General features: G+C 27.6%; 1 protein-coding gene across 6 annotated transcripts in view; it reads right to left on the reverse strand.

Moving 5' to 3' along the window:
• The window catches only part of LOC107161789 (uncharacterized), a 375424-nt gene that overhangs the window by 160793 nt on the left and 189952 nt on the right, over positions 1-24679 (reverse strand). The gene's annotated exons all lie outside the window — the stretch shown is intronic.

Raw genomic sequence — 24679 nt, forward strand, 5'->3', positions numbered from 1 at the left:
TTTATATTCATATATAAATCCAAGAAAGCAGTTCCTTACATATTCAATACGTAATTTATATTAGGCTGTTTCTATAAACCACATTATCGATCAATATTCCATTACGGTATTATGAGTAGTATAAGGCAAGAATATACGCATTTTCCAGACATAACTGACCTTGCATGCCATCTCAACAATCCAAGTATTCGCAGAGATTTGCCTGATATGTAGTAAGTTAATGTAGTCCCAAAAGATGATGTGGGAGTATAATAATATATGAATCCAAAGTCCATAACTTGATTAATGCGTTTCAGGATATATCAGTTCCAATATGATACATATATAATATTTTAGTGTCGTGTTACTTCTATTGAATGATATCACTTTTAATTTTGGAATGGCTTGCTCTAAGCCAAAACTATTATACTAAAGTATTGATGAATTTAGTAATTTTTGAAATTAGTACCGTCTGAGATGTATTTCATATATAGAAATTATTCTACAAACAATTGAATACCTACTGTAGAATCAACAACTAAGCTTAAGGAACTTATTAAAATGTTGAACAATAATTGTGAAAGAATATTATAATGTATATTTCTTTTTCATATATATATAATTTTTTTACGAGTAATTTACAATAAAACCGAATTTCCTGAAAATACCTCAGCCTTTAAACATCACTTTATTTTTTATCGTCATTAATAAACCGCACAACGGTGGTATTTAGTATTTCACTGCTGAGATTTACTGTGCATTTCTTTCTGTGTAATTTATCATGTAAATAAAATAAATTACGTCTAAAGTAATACGATTTGAATGACACAATAATCCTCAACCAGCTCATTTTTTAATGATCAGATTATATTGAAAACAAAAGGCTAAAGGATGACAACTAAAGCCGATCCAACCGTTCCGTATAGAATTACTAATACAGTTTGTGTATTTTTTTTTATTATTTTTTTAAAACACGTTAATGTTATTAAAAGGACAATCAATATGCGTTCTAGTAAAGTTGTATATAGTTTAAGTCACCCTGAACCTAAAAACATCTGCAGTTTCAAGTCGATCGTATGCATGAACGATAAATCTCGTGAATATAATTTAAAACTATATAAAACAGCTAATATATTGTACCTATACAAAGTGTTTTGGTTGTTTCACACAGATTTTATCGTATTTATATTGCCGTCACCCAAAATCACTGTTTCGGGCTGTCCTTTGATTTTTGAGAATTTCAGACGCCTGCGTCAAGCGTGGTTCTTGAATGTGACGACAGATCTCAACGGTGTGCTCTTTATTTATTAGTTATTGCAAAAATCAGGTTTAAAATATGAAATTCTGTTGTATGTACTAAAATAAAAATTAAATAATTCTAAGAGACTAAATGAATTACGACAAATGCGGTATAACAATATAATTACAATATAGTAGTATTGTGTAGCAGAGTATACAATAAAATGTCTTGAATGGCAGACTTAAATAAACGCTAAACGGACCTGCGGCGATCGTAACAACAATTATAATTATAATATAACGACTGTGAATAATAATAACAACTAATTTAATACCTACTGTACCCAAACAGCTAATAATAATTATTGTTTTGTGTTCACTTGCAGTTTTGGGAGATAGGTTTGCAATAACAAAACAGGTAAACCGTGGTAGGCACACTTGTTCGATTCTCGCTGACAGACTTTTACTGGCGGCGTAGTCTGTGTTCATTTTGGAAAGTTCGAGAAGACCCGGCCAAAATCACCAATGTTTAATGGGCGATTCACACGCCCTAGGCAGATAAACAGCTACAGAGCTACAGCTGTGACCGCGCCACAGATACCGTGAAATAAATATCACGTACTGCAGTTTACTCAATGCTATTTGCCTTTGATGGGTATAGACGATGGAGAAAACCATGATTACTTTCAACCAATGACTGCCTCCGCAACTTCACCTAACAAAATAGTCGTATACTCGATAAGTAGCTACTGTAAAATGTGTTGGCAAAGTAATATTATAGTTACCTACCTGTAATATGATGTAAGGAGTGACCCATCCAGCAGCCACAGGCTATTGTAGTACAGCATAGAATATTTACAGAGATAATATTACGGTTATTGTTTAAACATTTAAATACCTACGACTTTAACTTAATTATGGTGTAACCTAATCTGCATTCAATCGTATCATAATAGAAATGTTTTGCGCAAACGTATCTATACATAGGTAATGAAACAAAACACTTATTCCAATAGAAATTCGGCCAAAAACTCTCACCCACGTGTAAAACCAATCTACAGTTCCATAAGAACCTACAGTACTACCCCCTTCCCAATGGCCTTAGTTGCCGCGGGATAATTAAAAAAAAAAAAAATTATTATTTTAACGATACAACTCTGTCCTTACCTAACAAATATACAACTTTTAATAAATATATGAACTATGATATCACCTGTAGTTCGGTATAAGGAAACAATTAATATACAAAATCATCGTATATCAATGATTATCATATTATTATGATATAAACTCATCGTACTAAATATTTTTATAATGTTGTTAAACACTTATTAAAATTTAAAAATATAGTTGTCAGAATTTTAACGAAACTTATAATTTAATGTAAACGTGTTAATTAATTTAAAACTCTCTTTAATTTGTTTAAAATTAATTAAACGGTTTAAATTTATGATAATTGATAAATAGTCATACAAAATTACAATCAATAATAATAATAATGTGTTAGATACATAAATGTTATTTAAATAAGAAAAATATATGAGAAGAATTTTGGAATTTTTGATGAAATAACGTTTAATAAAAATGTACAATCTATACCATAATAATATGTACAATGGATATATTTGAGGGAGAGATGACAACGATTGGACGGTGAAAATAGAAGCTTACAGTAAGTTACCTTTACACTAATCTTAAATTTGTATAGTTAAATTTTTGAGGTCTCTTTTCCAAATTCGATTTAGACGTTAGGTAAGGTTGCCAGCTGGAATATATTTTGAGTGTAGTTGAGATATGGATAAACCAACCCAGGGTGGCCCTGTATTTTTAAGAGGAGTCTTTGATGGAAAGTGGCTATGAAAAGAATTAAGAATTAAAATGTAAACAATTTATGCCCACGGTGGAGCAAGAATACAACGATGACAGAGGGTGTGTCATAGAGTTATAAATATGTATTTAGGTGTATGCTTGTTATATAATGATTTGATAAGTGTATTTAAGAAAACATAGTGATTATCGGAAAGTGACACGGATACAGCAAATATTCAATAATACAAATTACTTATCAACGAACAAAATATGACGTATATTTTATACACATATTATTACAGAATACATTTCAAATTTAAATCTAGAAACTAGGCTATTTTCAGAAAATTTTGAATCTCAGAGACAAGTGTAGGAGGTATCGTGTATTTAGGTACTTTTAATAGAACCATATATTATAGAAACATTGCAATGGTAATAATTATTATAATACCTGACTTGGTAGTGACTCTGAATAATAAAATATATAGTGCTGCCCAATAAAACTAAATTCTATTGATGATTTCCTGACTAAATTTATCTTAATTATTATGCAATGACTTAGATATTTTATCATTGCTCGAAGCCAAACAATAGTGTTACCAGTAACGGTAACAATGACCGTTACGGTACAGTAATGATAATATAATAAACTTCTAAAATGCAATTCCTTTGTTCTTATAGAGATAATGCAAAATTAACAGTGAGATAGGTACTTATTGGAAGAGCGGGGAAGAGCATTTACAAAAGACTAAATCATATTACACATTATATACCGCTCTAACCTAACCCATAACCACTTCCTTGTATGTCTGTCGCACATAATGTCACACATATTTACAAAAAATATAAAACTCGTAACTTCATGGTTGAATATAAAGAAAATATAGTATATACAATTATAATTAAAATAAAAAAGTGTTTTTACATGTAACACACAACCTTATTATGTGTTAATGGGGTAATAAATAATAATGTTTACATTTTTATAATTTACTGAAAACTGAACTCAACAAAATTGGCAGGAATTACGATATTAATTTTACGTTTTATTATTACAATATACTTACCTATGTTTGAAAGTTTTAAATAAATATATTAAATACCTAAATGTACTGAAGTGCTCAGTGCTACCAAGAAAAAATACTAACGTATTTTATATTCGTTTATTTAATATTTCGGTGTTTACTTTACAGATTAAACAGGGCCATAAAAAATTTGGATTAGAAAACTACTGCAGACGGTTAAGACAATATGTTATATTGAAAATTTACGCGATGCCCACCTTCAGTCAGACAAAAAATAGGTATATGGTCACTTAGTTCAGACATGTCGCATTCAACTTAAATAATAGTGTTCACTATACATATTATAATATAACGCATAGTTCACACTACAAATAAATACAACGGTAGTGATACATAAACTTAATTACACACATTATGCGTGTGGTGTGAATTAATAATCCTTCGAGTACAACAATTATATACATAAATAAATTAGAAATTTAATTATAACGTAATCGTACGACTGGTGATATTGTAAAATTCAGTGGCATACGCAGGGGAAAAGCTAACGAGCTGAAGCCTTCTCCATTTCCTGAATTATTATTATTTAAAAAAAAAAACATATACATCGAGATTCAAGTGTATTAACTAGTGGGTAAGGACGTAAATGTATATAGTATATACGTCTTACCAGATTACCCGCACTCAATAAAGACAAAAAAAAAACGAGTGGGTACCGCTCTTCTGTACAGTTGTATATGTCGTGTGGGTCACAGCAATGTATATGTCACATGTGTTACATTTATGTATTTTGAATTCAACGATTTAATATTATTGTTTACGAAAATTTTTTCTGATCAGAGAAATCGTGTCAGCCAATGATATTATAATATTAATATCACTTTTAGTAATAATATAGGCAATAAGTGGCTGATTTCATTTAAAAAATAAAATTATTTGCATACCAGTTTTAAATAACATAAATAATATTATTTTTTTGGGCTGGATAGAGTTTTTTGTTACTTATTAACAAAAAAAAATTTTATGACTCTTGGATTTTGTAGTGAAAATATGTCGAATAGCGTGCTTTTTGGCTCAAGTATGAACTACTTGTATGAGAGGTCTTGTACTGAATGTTCAAGTCTTGGCAATACAAATTCAACATTTTATAAATTTTTGACTACAAACTAAACGTATAAAATTATTTGACTAGACAAAATCAAAATCAAATTGTAATTAATGTTGAAGCTCTACCCCTTCATTTAAAAATCCTATGCACGCCATTGAATTGAATTTATGTGCCACTAAAATCGTTAGATGAATAAATATTATATATAATATTATGCATAATATTATATGTTTTGCTGAATAAAATTATATATATTAAGAGGCTTTAAAATAAATAATATTTTAATCTAACTTCTTATCTAAAATATAGTAAACACATGATATGGGATTAAGTACTAAGGATTCACGTTCAGAGTGAATGAACAAACAAAATTAATGCAAAACTCAAATCTCCAAACACTATGAGTATTTCCCTAGTGTCATTTGTCTTTCTTGACACGTTTGATGTTCAATGCGTATAACACTATTAATCACTCTTAAAATCATAACTTTCATAATTCACCAGATATTTTAAAATAAACAAAAAAAATCTTAAATTGTTGGTACAAAATACAAATAACATTATAAAAACAAAAAGTACCAATTTAATGGTAAGTAGTATATTATTTTAATAGTAATCACAATTTAATTCATAAACCTTTCATTTTAATTCAATAAAATATTTTAATGATACTATACCATCAAACATTATACAGTTTAATTTAAAATTAAATTTGTAATGTATTTTATTAAATTTTATGATTTTAGTCTTTCAATATGCATTTGAAATATTAAGGTTATGGCGAACTAAAAATTAAAAATTATTATAAATATATTACAAACACACTTTAATTGAAAATAATCTAAAAAATACATTACGGCCGTGTTATATAAACAGAGAAAGAATAGTCTACTAATATAGGTAGTGTAACCAAGTTAATTCGTTGAAACTAATTTGTTTTCAGATATAATACTTCTGTTTAGTTGTACACCTTCTAGGAGACATTGTGGTAGTGTCCTACCAAATTAAAATATCCTTATAGCTAATAGTTAGTGTTGAACATATTAGAAATGTATTTGGTTCCAGTTTAAACTACTTAATAAAAACTTACACTCTTCTTACACATTTCTAAGCAGTAGCTACAAAAATTGAACATTTCATATATTATCAACGTCAAAAAAAAAAATTGCTATTTATAATAAATTACAATATTTGATTAGTGTTTAGTGAAATAAATTAAAATAATAAACACCACTATTTGTTTTACACAGAGTCAAACAAATATTTTTTACTTACAATCACCTAACGCACAAATGTTGCTAGTTATAAATAATCATAAATTACGATGTTATTTATAATCATAAATATATATATATTTTTTAACATCATGTTCATATTAAACAAAACATAAAAATGTTATTATCTAACAATCTATTAATGCTAGATCACTGAAATATATTCATAATTTAAAAAAATTATATTAAGGCGCTATGAAACGTAATTTTCTAGAAAATAGTTTACATTATAAGCCAAGAACATCCATAATTCTAAATGTCACTTAACTCTGTCAATTTTGAGGGTATTAAATTTAAATAGCATTATATTTTAGGCTTAATAATATCGGAAATTTCAGACACACTTCCTAACACCTATTTTCGTATACAGCTATTATGGCTATTATAATAGTTGAACCTCACTCAAAACATTCATGTTTCAAACTATTCTTAACATATTATATATATTTTTATGCGAGAAAATATGAAAAAAAAAATTATTTTCAAATGATGATACTAAAATGGCCAAATTATAAATGCTATCTTGTCTAAATTATTCAGAAATATTACAGTGGTACCACCTAATTAGTGGAAAGTATTTTAATTTGAATAAAAATAATAACAAAAGCCAATTAATTATGTAGGCACCTTGTAAATATTATTCAGTAGATAACATTTATTATTTAAAGGTGATGTATTTTACGATCAATAAATGCTGTTGTATATTATATGAACATGTGGTTAAAATTTTTATTTGAATAAAAAATCTTAAGTATTAATAGTCATGTTATATATCATTATTGTTTCAATTAATATTTGTTAATTTAATATATATTATTTATTTTTTTTAAATACAAAATTAAATTTTTTAAATACAAAATAAAGTAAATTCATCAATGAATACTATTTTAGCCATGGCTAAGAGTAATTTAACTTTTTTTACAGTGAAGACACGAATGTGGAAATAATAATAATGTAAGCCATGAGTGGGCAAGACTGTTATACGTACATCGGTGTTTGTGAAAAGGCGTATAATATCAATGTGATGAAGTGACGTAATGGGCTTTGGCGTTATAAAGGACTTATCGACATATTTTTTTCGAGACTGGTGAAAAAAAAAAGTATAATAATAATAAATAAAATAATGTTTAAACACACACACATAAGCGCGAGCGCATCGGGACAAAATACGATTACAATGCCATGACGTTTGCGGTTGCGGCGTACAAGGTCGCGGGGATTTATTGTTATTCCGGAACAATGATTTTCAGCTCGTTGTCGTTGAATACGTTTGCCCATATACATATTATATATATATATATATATATATATATATATATTTATATATGTATATATTATAGTATATACACGCTGTGGGCCGACGGGATTTCTGTTTCCGTTTTTCGGGGTCAGCGGGATATGCACGCGAAGAGAGGATGAAACTCGCGAGATGTGGTATAGTTGTAGGGGTGGTTTTGGTGGGGCCAGTGCAGTAGTGACGGTTGAGGGAGGGGGACAAGGTGTCGTTCCGTCTTCCGCCAACTCGCACCCAGCCTCGTGCGTATATAATATATATTGTACATATATATGTAACGCAGCATGATGTATGGAATATTATTCCGATTTTAGGGCACACCCGATCCTATAAATACCTGCAGTCGCACCATGCTAAACCATATACACCCGCCTTTCGATACCCACTACCGACGTTTCGGCGAGGGGTGACGTGAGATTTATGCGACGCCCCACTCGATCCATTCAATCAAATGCTCTCTCGCCGACGTCCTACTCGTCAACGGCTCTTCCACACGCTGCAATCCTTTTATCATGCACCCCCTCCCCTCACTCTTCAACTCAAAAGCACGGCTTGTTCGTGGTGGCAGCATCCCTATACTTTTTCGTCGTCACATGGGTGTATCACATACGTACAATATTATGGACATATTATATATATATATATATATACAGGGTGATTCATGGAAAACGGATGAAAACAGAGAGAAATAATAACTCAAGATATTTTTAATGTACCACCGTTTTGTTTGTAAAATTATGATAAGTGCCATTTTAAGATTTAAAAACAATAACGAGCAAGTAGCCACCTTTTTTGAAGCACGAAGCAATTATAGAGATCTAAACAGCTTAAACACTGCATCAGTTTTTTTTCTCGTTGCATTTTGTCGTGAAATTTGAATACATGGTGAACGACACTTTACCGTTCCACGATGACAATCCAACGGAATTACCTTATGGATCAAATGATATCTTTCATATATCCCCACTCCCGGCCATGGGTTAAGAAAAACTTGTCTATATTGTGTATATAACAAATACTACAATCACGTGAATAATACTTTACACGAAATAATATAATACAATGTGTGTATATTTTCGTATTTCGTACGCACACCCACGTCCACGTGGTGTATGGATGCGATGAACCTTCTACAGGCCGAGGACGTGGGTTTTAGCCAGACCCCGTCGCCACCCCCTCCCGTTTTCGGCGTGATTAGTGGCTGAGCGGTGCGGTAGCACGGACGACGACCCATCGCGCGTATTATTATTTATCGTCAGATTCACGTATTATATATGTGGGTGTGTGTGTGTATGTATTATTATAATCGTTCGACCACCGCTAAAAATCGGTCAAAATTATATTCACACACATTGTACGAGACCATTGTGTCCTCCATTAATAATGATCGCGAACGCATAGTGTCTCCCGTCATCCCATCGCACAAGGCCACCGTAGTACGACCCCTACACCTCTACCCCCGATCACCGATCTCATTCTATCCTCCACGCATGACCCTCCATCATATTATTATCTTCGTCTATGTTGCTGCCGTGTTTTGTGGTCTACACGCACGTTGCGGTCGTCGCTGTACGTTTTCCAGGATCCACGCATGGTATTTCACGATGCACGCTCATCGCACCGATGCACCGTGATAGTATACATTGGATGCAAAGTTTTGTTAGCGATATCAGTGAGGTCTGCAGGAACCGATCCTGCACTCCATCATAACTCATATGTATATAAATGTTTTTTTTCCAATATTTTTAAATTTTTTTTTCGGTCTGAACAAAAATATTGACCTTTTTCACTTTTATGAACATATAATGACATTATATATATTACTAGAAATGAGGTCACCAGAGCTCTTATAGTTGTATCTATGTTGTAAGGGTAGTAACTATATATTATATTTCACAATCATTGTTTTTCGGGAAAACGATAATATGTGCCTACAGTAGTAAACAGCCACGGTTGTAAGTCTTACGATTTATTTTCTAGCAAACTGTTTCACAATAATCTATTTAAATTCAATTTTTCTCATAGAAAATAAAAACTATTTACTCTAATTGCATTCATTTGCTGAAAGCGCGTACAACTTATAAATAATAATTCCATACTAACTAAATCTTATATTTGTGGTATTATATCATATTTAGGGGTAAAAAGTCAATAATAATAAGATAATACAATATAATAAATTTAACGTAATTTAACAAAATAATATAATAATTCGTATAGACTATAATTTTATATTTGATTGTGATGTACAAAAGAGATGTAGCTAATTTGCCTATACAGAGCGCCGTGTTACCTAAAATGTATTATTGCATAATATTACAAAATATTATTTAAAGTTTATTAGAATTTTAGATAGCAATATATTATGATTTTAGAATCTATCTAAATAAATATCGAATTAGGTGCTGGGAGATACGCTCCATAGATCATACATTATAAGTTTTGTTTAATAATAGTCGTTTCTTATTATTATTATCATACAATTTAATACAAATTATAATGTCTTATTATAAAACAATTAATAATCACATTTAATTTATAACGACAATCACAAATATTTAATAATTTAAAATTTAAGTAAAATAGATAATACACACCAATGGACAAGATTAGAGATACTATTATCCAATTAAGGTACAACGCATGTAATATTATTATGTATAATTTCATTTCCACACGATAATGATTATATAATATATTATGTTTGTGTATCTGATACTTTAATTGTTGATAAAATATATTTAATGGTTATATATTAATTTTCATAATAATTAATTATTACTTCATTATCTTATGATGATAGTTATGGAAAATTATATTAGTCATAACGGTTTAAGTAGTATGAATAAAAATCCTATAAACATGTTTTACTAGTCACATACGACAGTATATAACAAATGATAAAAACTGACTCTCAATTGTTCACCTTATGTTGTTGTGGGCTTAACCTAAAGAGTCGACCATTGGAGATAAAAGCGTCTTTATTATAATATGTGTCTCGTTATAATATCTATGCACATTGTTGCCATTGATACCATTTACCATCATACGCGTTATTCTTTATAATCTGCGAGGTAGACATCGTAACAGCAAAAAATAGATAAAAGATGAAATAAGAAAGAAAAGAAAAAATATTATTCTTGTATTGCTTTATCGTTTAATCTCAAAATCGTTGTGGAAAAAATACTGTTATGGCACCTCGATTTTGAGCACTTTATTTATTCATGTGATTCAACAACAACAACTCGATAATATAAAATACTAGATTTTATATTATTATATTTTATGGCAGTTCCATCTTTTTGGGCTGAGTACAATATTCATGTAACATAATATTATAAATTGTATGAAATATAATTTGCATAATGACGTTCTAAAATCTAAATTATTTCTGTGATTTTATTCCGAAATTATTTCTGAAAAAAATCAAACAAAAATTTAACGACTTTATTTTTATACCTAGCTACATAATATAATATTTAGTATTTACGATTCAATTAAAAGTATTTTAAATCCACATTAGACAATATTTTCCTTCTCTCACTGTATTCATAATCAATACCATTTAGTTAGTAGCCTATCTACTATAATATATTGTTTTTAAAATGTTATAGCTGTCACTGCAGGGTATGCAAAACAATTCATCGTTTGTGATTACGACCGTATACCATATGAACCTTTTATAACCTAACATAGTTAACCTCCTCAGAAAAGCAATAGACCGCCAAGTGGGTATTTTTTACTGGGAATAGGAGATACTAGTTTTATTTGTCTTTTTTGAACACGTAAGTGTGTGGTAAAAGTTGGAATGCGCTATGAGGGTTCTATAATATACAGTATAGGACTGGTGGTTTTCATTCATGCCAGAATTTTGAGTCATTGATTTTCAAATTCGCCTTTTAATACTTCACAGCACTTTTATATTTCCAATAAATACGAGACTTTAGTTGATTCAAGAATGATATACAAATCACACATTGCTATTTGTATCACGAGTTTCATGTCGTATCAAATGTCACAGCGATTCCCATTTCAAATATTGAGTACCAACCAAAATAAAGGTTTTTTTTTTTTAAACTTTTTTTTCGATATTTCAGTACCTATATTTTAATTTTTGATTATTTTAAATAGGTTCCAATTTTCGATTTTCAATATTATTCGAGTTTCGGTACACTGGTTTTTCAATCGATCTGGGATAACGATTCAACAAATATATTTCCAGCCTTACATCATATCAAATTATAATGTCATCTGCCAACCTAGAAAAATCAGGTACGCCGGGATTCAAATTCATTCCTAAAAGGTAAGTTATTCAATAATAAAAAAAAAAACCTGCTATAATTCATTTGACTGATAAGAGCTTCTGTTGGAAAATAACTAAATGGTTATCAACGGGGTACATCGTGCTGGGACTAAAAGTAGTTTCAAATTTCTAAGGAGTGGTTCCATAAGGTTATGTGCTTTATGTCGTTAGAGAGACTCATTTTTTTAACACATTAACATCTCTGATATATTTGTATACACTTTTTATACCAAATTTTGTTTTTTAATCATATTTTACTTGACGTTTTATGAATAATAATAATAGAAAAAAACAGTTTTATCGAACCGTGGAGCAGAACAAAAATATAATATTAATATTTTTACGTATTTTTACATATTCATACATTCATTTGCGACTGTAGTGTTTTAAGGGACTTCGTTGATTATGGCGTGCTTATCCATCATCTCTACTGCCTTTTTGTACTTATTAAATAATTTAATCATAAGTATTTATTATATTATTTGTAATTATAATTAATAAAATAATAAACAATCCTTTTTACACTTGCATTTTGTGTTAGTATTTATTTATTTTGATTCAAATTATGTTGTAGCCTTGTACGTACCCATTTACCTATTTCTCTCGCTTACTTATTTTGGTCAATTAAATAAAGTTATTATTACAGTTTTTTTCTTTTATTACTTTATTACTACTATTTAAACCATAATTTTTTGTTGGAGTCGTATTTTATCCGATATCAATACCACATACGTATAGTATCCATTTTATGTAATTTTACGGTATGTTTGAGACGCAAATACACGAACAAATTTTGTTTTGGCGTGAAAAATGATCATTCAGCGTTTAACGGCCGGAATATCCTTCCATTCATTCTCTCCACTTTTGGTAAGTTGAAGTTTACAGTCGGCTGCCCGGATGACCAGTTCCGAACTCCGTGACAGAAGTTTTTGCACTCATAAATCATGACCGTATATAATAACAACAAGGGAGGGGAAATAGAGAAAAAAATAGTATCTGAGGATAATTGTTCAAAAAAAAAAAATAATAAATAAATAAAAACATTGTCTTGTAAGTACGACCATTTCGGCGATAGTAAACTTTATCAAATATATTATGTTACCCAGTGTCCATTTGAACATCGTAGTTGTAAAACAGTGTACCTAACATACTTTTTTTGTACTCTTTAATATTATTTTTACACAACATTAATTTATTGTATATATTACCTATAGTTATTATGTCAATCATGATACGTTTGAAAAATAATTTATCTATAAACATTAAAATTTAACAAAACAAATTTTGACGATTGTTTCTAAAGGTTTAAAAAAAGACAGTTTCCATTGATTGATACACGAATTGCATTGCATATTTTTATAATAGAACAAACTAAAAATGCGCTTTTTCATTCATTTTAATATTAATTAAATACCTTAAAAGTGAATTAAAAATAAAATATAAATGCACTGAATACCATTTTGAAGCATTTATTTGATGGTGAAAGTTTTTTTAAATTTTTTCCTCGTCAAACAAAAGTAATATAATCAATATATTCACATATTATTATGTATTTTGTTTAATATGGTAATAATCTTAGACTGGTACCTATTAAAACTATAAAATCTATAAAATAAAATTATTGATTGATTTATTTTTATAAATTATAACGAAAGCAAAAACAAATATTATCTTAATGTCGTGTTTAATAAAAAAAAATCATGTTAATTGTTAAGAATTGTGTAGGTTTATTGTGTTATTTATAACTACGATGACGTCCTTCAAAAAAAGCATATCATTGTTATAATAATAATAATTATTATATGTCTGTGTGGATAGAAAATGTCGTGGCCGTAGCAGGTACCTATGTTATTTTAGCATAACAATTACGAAAGACGATCGTCAAAATTAATATAATATGACATTATGACATTTGAGAGTAGTTATCAAATTAATTAGAGTTTCGTAACACACAACAGCAATACAAACAGTAAACGTAAACAAGTATACAGTAACAGTAAAAGAGATTTTCACAAAGAGTTTCCTGACCCGATAACCGTTGACCCGATTAAACCTCAGTGGTGTTGTTGTATAAAAGTATTGTAATTATTAATATACACTCATAGATAACATTTTTTTTTTTTTACTATATTAATATTGTTCAGCTGGTATTAAAATTATAAAACCTATAAAAAATATATTGCTTGTTTTTTTTTTTTATTAGTAACAATTACGAAAATCAGAAATAGCGGAATTTCATGTTAGTTTAAGACTTGAGTAGGTACATAAATTTATGATGTATTATATTATATAATATAACAACGCACTTTTCACTAAGTGCATATCGTAAAAATATGAAAAATGCGTACATACCTAATTTCAATTATTATAGTTTTTCGTGGATAGAAAATGTAGCCTTAATAGTAACAACGATATAGGTATCTGTGTTGGTTTGTTATTTTAGAAATGGTATCAACTATCACTAAAGGAGAAACATTCGAAATTAATACAATACAACGTTCGTGAACAGTAATATAATCAGAGTTTTGTAATTGTGGTATAAAAATATTATAACTTATTTACACACATAATATAACATTATGTATTTTATTTTTAATTAATATAGTTCAGCTGGTATTAAAGTTATAAAATCTATGAAAAAAAAACATATTGATTGACAAAAAATATAATATAAATTGACGGAATATCGTGCCAATTATTAAGACTTGAGTAAGAATATTAACTTTTAACATAACTACGTTGTTCTTCATTAAGTGCATACACAAAAAATATGAAAAATGTGTATAAAATTGCAATTTTTATAGGTCTGGGGGGATAGAAAATGTTGTGACTATAAAATATCTATGGCGTGGTACTTGTGTTATTTTAGAATGTTAAAGTTAGCAATTACAAAAACTTGACAGTGGAAATTAATAATAATATAACGTTCTGTGAAAGCTGCAACTGTCAAATTATTAATTAATTAAGGTATCATAACACGTACTGCAGTAGTAGGTATAATGTACAAAAAAGCAGGGAGATTTTCGCAAAGGGTTTTCTTACCCGGTAACCGTTTACCCGATTAAACCACGGTGGTATCGTCGTGAAGTGTTTGCTTTTGTCACTGAATTGGCCACTTCACCGCATATCCCGTCAGTGGCACAGTGACACTTGAGGGGTGCCCGGTGATTTTATGCTGATATCGCCACGTCACAGGATACTCTTCCGATAACGTTTTAATTATGTATATACCGTGTACGCAGGAAAAGCGTTATGGCGGTCGGAAATAACGAAAACGTCTTCAATTGAACCACCGCCGTCTATGTAAATAACTAGTATCGAGTCGATAACAATGTGTATATATAATAGGTAAAAAGTATAATATATAACATTATTGTAGTGTATCGGTGGTAGTATCGATGGATTGTTTTGTCTAAAGCGTATGGTATTATTTTAATTTTTTTAATATATTATAAAAATTAAAAGATTTAAATGTTTTTGAAATATAGATCGCACGGTTCGTCGAAGTTTTGAGAGGATTTTCTGCGTTCTTATCAATTTAATGAATTTTAAAAACATTAAAATTTAATATAGATATGTATATTATACATTTTGGAAAATATTCTACTAGGAGTATGATATTAAGAATAAAATATGTTGTAATTTAAAAAAGTAAAAAAAAAAAAAAAATTATAAATAAAAACTTTTTTTTTCAAAAATGTTTTTTCACTGTAATTTCTAATTAGATATGTAGTTTTTTCAAAAAATATAAAGCGTGTTTATTGTTCAAAATAATTATCCAGTGTTTTCTGAACTGATGCATATTTTATTATTAGCTTAAAATATGTTTATTAAATAGCACATCAATATGATTATTATTTTTTAATATAGAATTGTATATTGTTTGCTTATATTTTTTATAATAATTTATAGTAACTATTTTCCATTAATAAGATTCCAAAATTATCGTTTTATTTATTTCAAACTTTTACTTTGAAAATGGTTTATTAATATTGTACTAAACCTAATTTATAGGTAGGTACTTGTTGAGAAAAATGTAGTAATACAACACTAGAACTCGTGTTTTATTATATAAATTGATTCAATTTTGGTGAGAAATACTAATTTTGAAATCATTAATTTTAATTTTATAAAAAATAAACAAAATTTTTGACAATAGTGAACAGAATATTTTATTATAACATTATTCTTCGTTAATAATATTAATGAAGGAAAACCAGGATTCATTTTCTTTCATTTAGTTTTAAAGTAACTTTATTTTTACTTTTATAGCTAATTAAATGTTATTTAAAAAGTTGTGGAAAGTAGCTTTGCATGGATAAATACTTAAAAATTTAAATTTAACCTAATTATCTACTGCTGAAATCTACTATTTAATTTGTATATTTGTAAGATATGCCAAAATAAACAATAAATATTAATTAAAATAAACAATAACACATATACAGTAGTTTTTAAATATTTAATAATAAAAATTTTTTAATTTGTAATCAAATAGAGAAGATTAGCCTTAATGCATGAAAAATACTACAAAATACAATGTAAAAGATGAGCAGTGATGATATTGATAAGAGAATGATTGATCAATATATTATATTATAATCAAATTGTTATAAACTATTGAATCAATTGGACTACGTTATAATCAATTCCTACTGAACTGAATTAAAATATCACGATTTATATCAAACATTTGTGAAACAATGAAATTATGTGATTTGTTTTGTCGTTATACTGAATAATATAAGAAACCGTAAGTATAAAATAGCAAGTTTAGTTTTGAAGAATCGATTTTATTTGAATTTTTTATGTGAAACGAACTAGAGTTAAATGCTTTAGAGTGTAGTCAGGGGTGATGTTTACACCGGAAACAAGTGTCAAATAAAAAAAAAATGGAAACGTACAGTCTGATTGCTACGAGGGAGGATAGTAGTAATACTTAAATTAGTTGGTTCTTTTTATTGACCCCTTGAGGGTTTCATGAAACAGAAGGGTATTCGGTTATTCCCGAAAGCTCTTGGTCTCGGCCACTTGCCTCCGCATTAGCCACTCCGAGTTTAATTAAAACTTTTTGATAAGTACAAAAACCCACTGAAACTCAAAGTACCAGCAGTCATTAGCATAAGGATTTCTTAAGTTCACAAAGTGACTATTCCTGGAAAGAGAACCGATGATTTCCATGTTTTAAAGAGAATATTTAACGAGCAGAATATTTATGATGTCAGACAAAAGTAATTTTTTGAAGTCACATATTATACGATATGAAATTTTAATTCTCAATTATATCACATATGTAGCTACCATGACAATAGTCTATATTATCAGAAGACATAATCAAAGTTATCACGATAATGATATTTTATAATGGTATAAATAAACGAACATATAATGATGATTTTTAAATATAATATTTTTAATATTTTGGATACCAAACAATAACAGTATAGTATTATACATTAATACTATATTATAGAACATACGTACAAAAGAAACCAAACATTTTACAACACTTCAAGATGTACAATTGTCATTTTAACATTGTTACATATTATTATTTGTATATGTAAATGTTGATGTTTGATCAATAAATCGACACGCTAGGCACCAGCTGTGAAGATCACAAATAGTAAACGCCGTAAAACGATCATTTTTAATATTGTGGTTAAACATTTGCATATAATTTTAAATAACATATTTATGTACATAATAATGTAAATCTCGCAATCGTTAAATTTAAAACGTTAGATAAGTAGTTGGTAGTTAATTTTAATGACTAAAAACCACAATAAATGCCACGACGTCATAGGTATGTAATAAAATTATATGTTTAAAGGTACATACAAATATAAACTGCTTAGATCGATAGGTTTTTTTTGTTTAGAGTTAATTAAATTAATTTTTGGTTGAAGATATTATAATTATTTTCACTCTTAAAGAAATTAGATTACAATTTTCAGATACCATCTTGAGTGCATTAGTAGATTGTATCAACCTCATTAGAATATATTATGATTATCTTCAAGTAAAAGTTATCGCACACTTTAACAAAATTAAAAATTAAACAACAGTTCTAACTACACAGTTATAAATAAAGTTTAATACATATAATTATTATTGAGTTTAAGTTGTAATTATTATTACATTGTTGATATTCGTAAGGTTACAATAATTAATTTACAACTGGAAATGTTAACTATACGTTTTCGTTTGCGAAATTTAATGACCAACTGGGAAGTTAAATAGTTATACTCAAAAATATAGATATTGGTTAAACAATCAAGCTAATAAGTTTTTATTCAAATACATGAATAATTTTAGTAGGATATTGTAATAGTAACATAGGCTTATAAAGTATATTATAATTTAGTATTGTAGACATTAATAACAGAAACATTGGTTTTTTAAACTCACCTTATTAAATATTAGGTATATAGGTATAAGTAACTTTTCAAAAATAATAATTATATTCATTTTTAGCTTTTAGAAATATTTTCATGATAAGATAACAACATAAAAAAAATAACACGTGACGCGTAGTATTTCTAAAAATAAAATATAACTGCTTATCAAATTTAATACGAGAATAAATTATCAAAAAATGCAAGGTTCCTTTTTTAATTGATTATTAAAAATAAATTAAAGTTAGTACAAGACTATGGGCAATAAGAAATGTTGGTTATAAATAATTTAAAATAGCTGGAAAAAAGATGGGTAAGCATTTGAAGTAGTACTACCTGTCAAGTTAATTGGAAAAGAGTAGAGTAAATTTCTTTTTGAACAATTTCCTTGATTTCGAACGATAATTTTTTGCTAGCTTATTTAGATTTTTTAGGTACCTATTTATGGTCTTATGGAGATCATTGATTCTTGCATATTATGGAGCGAAGACAATTTGACTATGAGAAATAAACTGAAACGTCTTAATTATTTAATGATTTATTATACCAGAAACTGGTTTTATTATGTGCATTTTAGAATAGCAGTATTACAAAAGTTGCATTATAAAAGTTTAAGAATATATATATAAAAAAAAAAAAAAAATGTATCCACCAATATTTAAATAGTAATTTTTAAAACCAAAATAAAAATGTGTTGATAATAATATATATCCAATTAAAATAATATTAACTTCATATTTTGAAGTAGTATTATATAGTAAAATTTAATGTTTGTGAATAAATTAGTTATAATAATAGTGAAAATGAAATAAAAAAATAAAACATATTTATAATAATAAAATTCATAATATTTATAAAATTATTGCAGTTTTATAATATCATTGATGCTAAATTATCCATGTTGAAGTTTTGATAAATATTCTAAAAACTATATTTTTTTGTTAATTTTAAACACGTTCCTTATAGATCATCATATTAGATTTCTATAAACTAAAAAGAAAATTGTATAGCTAAAGTTTTATTTATTCTCCCAGGTGATTAACTGGCAAATTAATTTGGTTTTCCAACAAGTATAAATCATCAACATTAAATATTTTTGAATATAAACTTAAAGTGTGTATGTAGTTTTAAAAATCATAAAATTAATCTAACTTCTAATGTCATTAATTTAAATTTTTATTAAATATTACGAATTATTAATTCATAATTAAACAAAAATTAACTTTTTAATTTATATTGTTATTCTTCACAATTTTCACGACCTTATGAATACTGAATTTTCCATTTAAAAGTAATTGTTTTTTTTTTTTTTTTGGAAACGTGTTTTATGAAATCGTTTGCCTATATATTTCCTTAACAATTCTGAGAATAATACGCCTGTTCAGCCAAATTTATAAGTGTATCTTAATAAAATAAAAGGGCCTTTTTAATATGATACATATTGTACTATATAATTAATAATACATATAAGTTTAATAAAAAATAATTGGAATTTTTTTCATATTATTACATTATATATCCAAGTACAAATAGGTACTTTAATTTTTAATATAATCTGTGTACGTTTGATTTTTTTTATAAAGATATTTTATTGTAGCGATTCTATTAAATGTTAGCGATGACAGAGGTTTTATTTTGCAGTAATGCTTTTATTTAAAATTTTTGGAATTAAAATGTATACATTACTAATGTACTTTCCTACATATTGTATACATTATCGTTAATAATAACGGAGCATTCACAAAAACAAAAGTGGAATAATTATTTAAAATTTTAATGTTTGAAGGAAAATAATAACATTAGGAATATAACATATAATATATTGCAGTTGTATAAGTAGTAATGCTGTCCATTTCCGAATAGATTTGAAACGTTATATTTTTGAATAATTACATTTTTTTTAGTTTATTGTCAAAGTATATATTTTCCATTTACATATTTGAAAAAAGAGATGATATTTTAGTTTGTGGTTCGTGGGTGGGGGGATTACCGAGACGAGTGTGTTACATTTATGTTGTAATATTAAATCATTGCTTTTGAAAGGGAATTCTGATTTAAACCACAGTGTTGTTTAATATATTTTTCAGAAAAATATAGTCTCTAGCATTTTTTTATTCAGTAAAATGTGTAACAGTTGATGGAAATTGTAAAAAAGACCTTTTCAAGAATCGATACAAACTAGAATTGACTTTCAATTGATAGGTTAAGCGTTATTTTGAACTTCAAGAACGAAATTTTTCTGACCAGAAATCATTTGTATTAAAAAATGTCTGAAAAAATCATCGCAAACCCATAGTGACGATTTACCCGAAACCTACAATTTAAAGCTGTTGGTTTTCATGTTGGCACTATATATTTTTATCGTACTAAATAAATTGATATTTAAGGGTTTAATCGTTGATATTGTTCAGATATTATTATACAATTATACAGTTCTACATACTTATTTTGTGTTGTGAAATTAAATCATTGTGTTTAAAAGTAGATTCTTATTTAAATCACGCTTGGTTAATTTTTTTCATCATAAAATAGTTCCTAGTATTTTTTTACCCAATTAAACTTGTAACTATTGTGAACATTCCAATAAAATAATTTTTCTGACTTTATATAGGTACATACTAGAATTGATTCTCCTGTTGATTGGTTAAGCTTTAATTTAAATTTTTAAAACACTTTTTCTAACCGAAAATGATTTCCAGAATGAAATAACTAAAAGATCTACTTTAAGACTGTTGATTTTCAAGTACCTTTAGGTATAATATTTTAATGTACTCGGATGACTTGATATTATTTACATCGAATTATATCGAGTGTATTTGTATTAATATACTTTCACACCAAGTGACATAAGATTAAAATTAAAAATTGAAGGGTTTAATCGTTGATGTTGTTCAGATGAAATTACACACAATCTTACAGGAAATGGTAAATCGATCAGCAGTAGCAATTAATTTCGTGACGGTAAAACTTAACCAGATTAAAGTTTCGACGGTGGGGATCCCATTATAGTGCAAGCGGTATATATATATTATATGAGTATATGTGTGTGGGTTAACAAATAATTAATTTTGACGCCAGGGTACGTGGACGAGTTGGCTGTAAGTCCCAAGGGTTATAAGTGAAGGAAAAAAACAACGAACACAGTCACCTGGCTGAGAACCAATCTCTTATCTTGCAAAATTTACGAGCCTCCTTTTCCCCTCCAGCTAACTTTCTCGGTGAATGAAAGAAGCTCAAGGATTTTATTGTTTTACCGAGATTCTCACCCTTCACATAATAATAAAAAGAAAAAATGTAACAAAGTCTTTAATACAACTATTTATCACTGTATCAAAAACTGTACGGCTTTTTATATTGTTATAAATCATGTTTTATGAAAATCAAAACAGTGGATGTTGAACAGTTATGAAAATTCTTAAAATAGAATATTGTCACATTCTTGATTTTTTAATGGGATACTTAAAAAAAAATATATTTTAGTAATACATTTACAATAAATTTCAGTATTCGTTATCGTTAATTTAAGTATTGTACCTATACATTTTTTCAATTGATTTATAAGATGTCAAACTAGGTAGATACACGAATTCTTGTTTCTATTGAAAAATAATTATGTTAACAAGCTTAACATACCCAAGCTACGACTAACTAAAAACATCTCACAAAAATAAATTGTAAAATTTTCAATTTAAATCTAAAGATGTATTGTGTCTATTAAATGCTGCTCAGTTATTTGTACATCATTTATTTAAGATTAAAAATTAAAAAGTTTAAAGATTTAATAAAATGTTAAACAACTAAATAAATTCCTGTTTCAGTTAAATAAATTTATTGTTAAATTAAATATTATAAACATTGAATTAGAAATTAAAAAAAACTGCTTAACAGAAATTATTAAATGGTACCTAGCAATTACAAATATAGGACACGAAAAATCAAAATAATAATACAATATTATATATCCATGTAGAATGCTTAATTATTTATCACATTAGATCAAGTATGCAGATTCACATAATATCACGTATATTTTTTTTAAATATATATTTATATTTATATATTATATTTTTATTTTATATTTTTATTAGATATTTTATAATCATACTTTATAAATTGTAACATTGTTTTTAACTTTTAACCAGGTTTTAGCCATTTTTGATTAAATATGCATGCAGCCAACTTTATGAATATTGTAAACGTTTTGCTTTCCAGTTATCTGAATTACGTTTTTCATAATTCTATTTACGGTTAACGATGTAATTATGAAGGTAATTTGAAAAGAATAACATCATAACTGACTCTCATTCAATGATATATTCTAGAATATAAACAATATATAAAGTTTCTTTTAGTCATTTTAATTCCTAAACGTTTTCTATAAAGTTGTACGTAAGTTGTTCTAAATTGAAAGCGCTCAATCTTTAAATAGAATTTATTTATTCTCTTCTGGTTCAGTATTTGGCTATTAATTCTTTAGGTCTTTGTAAATTTTAAGGAGATCCCGCGGCAACATAGGCCATTGGGTGTGGGGTGGTACGATAGGGGTTATTTTTGTATGTTTGTTCGTAAGTTTTTTTTAAGTGGGTAGGGTTGTAACACGTGTTTGTGTTTGTGTGGCAAGGATATGTTGCTAAAAATCCCGGGTGGTCACCCATCCGGGAGCTAGCAACTGCGGCCGGTACGTACGCTCAGTGCGTTTCCGCAGATTGAGCGTACGACCGCGCCTCACCAAGCCACTCTTTAGGTCTTTAATACGCTAAACGCAGCTCAATAATCTCGCTCAACACAATTATTGGCATTTTAATTACCTCCTATTTTACATTACATATTTTTCGGACAGAATATACAAAATGATTTTTAAGTATGAAAAAAATATTTGTATGCTAAAATTATGCATATATTGAAATTCTAGTTTTTGGAATTTTTAAATACACTTGAAGGTCACATTTTCGAATTAATGAGATTTTTATTGACACTTAAGGGTTATACCGTGACAATACCAACATTTGGTTTCACCTACTTTTCCACTTTTAATTATTAAGCAAATTTTTTTATTTAAGAATTTTGATGCTTTTAATTAAAATTAAAATTAGTAATTTTTAAATTATATAAGATAGTATTATACTAACAATAATAATAAGTCTGTGACAATGAGTTAAGTAGACAGTAAGCTTAGATGATTTGAAAATGTTAGTAATTATTACCTCTAATCTATCAACATAAATTATTTTGAAAACTGGTCCAAAAATAATTAACACTATATATAATATTAAATATTTTTTATATTATGGTAATACAATTTTGAAAGATTATCATCATTTGTATAAACATTTAATTTATCAGAAACTTAAGTCATAAGAATTTATTTTAATTTAGATACATCAAAATCGTCAATAAAATCATCCACTAAGGCACTAAATAAATTTCAGTAATAAGGAAGAGTTAGTCTCGTTTGAAAAGTATAAATTTATATTGACACTTCGACACAAGACACTTCTCAAGAGGTACAAAAATAATTAGAAATTCATTTTAAAATACGAAAAATAATTACAATTTCTAGAAGTCATAATTTGAATAAAATATGTACTATTAGAGGGGAAATCGGATGAGTTTTATGCAGGCTTAAAAAACTCAACTTATATTTATTTTTTCCTAGCCAAAAACTATAAACTATTGGGACTTGACACGTTTGTAATAATTTTTTATTATATTTAATATGTATTATGATAAACCGTTGAATTCCCACATAGATGACCTATTTCAGCACAGAACCTTTGCTGAAATAATTGAAAACCGTATACTATATACGGTATACCTACGTATTATTTGATGTAGACGGTAACAGACAAATCGGGTTTGATTGAGTTCAAAATAATGAATCGTCATACCTATTATTCATAATATAAGGGATCGATTGCACTGGGCAATTCGAATATATATATATGTATATTGTATTTATCTTACATAAACGATTTCAGCAACGTACCAATAGCTGGTCTTTCAACAAATAGAAAAAAAAAGATTCAGTAATGAAGTTGTCTGTAAATATTGTGTTATACGGCTCAACGAAATTCGGTTATCGTCTCGAATGTTAAAGAAAAAAATTAAACTAGAAATGCACACACGAGCACACCGTGTTAAGCAACGTGGTCAAAATCAAATACTTTTTTTTGTTCCGCATAGAAAAACAAAAAATAACATTTTATAATTAAGAAAAATTATCTAACATAAAAATATAAAACTATTGTAA

The sequence above is a fragment of the Diuraphis noxia genome, unplaced genomic scaffold (genome assembly GCF_037042655.1).
Source record: "Diuraphis noxia isolate RWA-SAM2 unplaced genomic scaffold, SU_Dnox_SAM2 contig0004, whole genome shotgun sequence".
NCBI lineage: Eukaryota > Metazoa > Arthropoda > Insecta > Hemiptera > Aphididae > Diuraphis > Diuraphis noxia.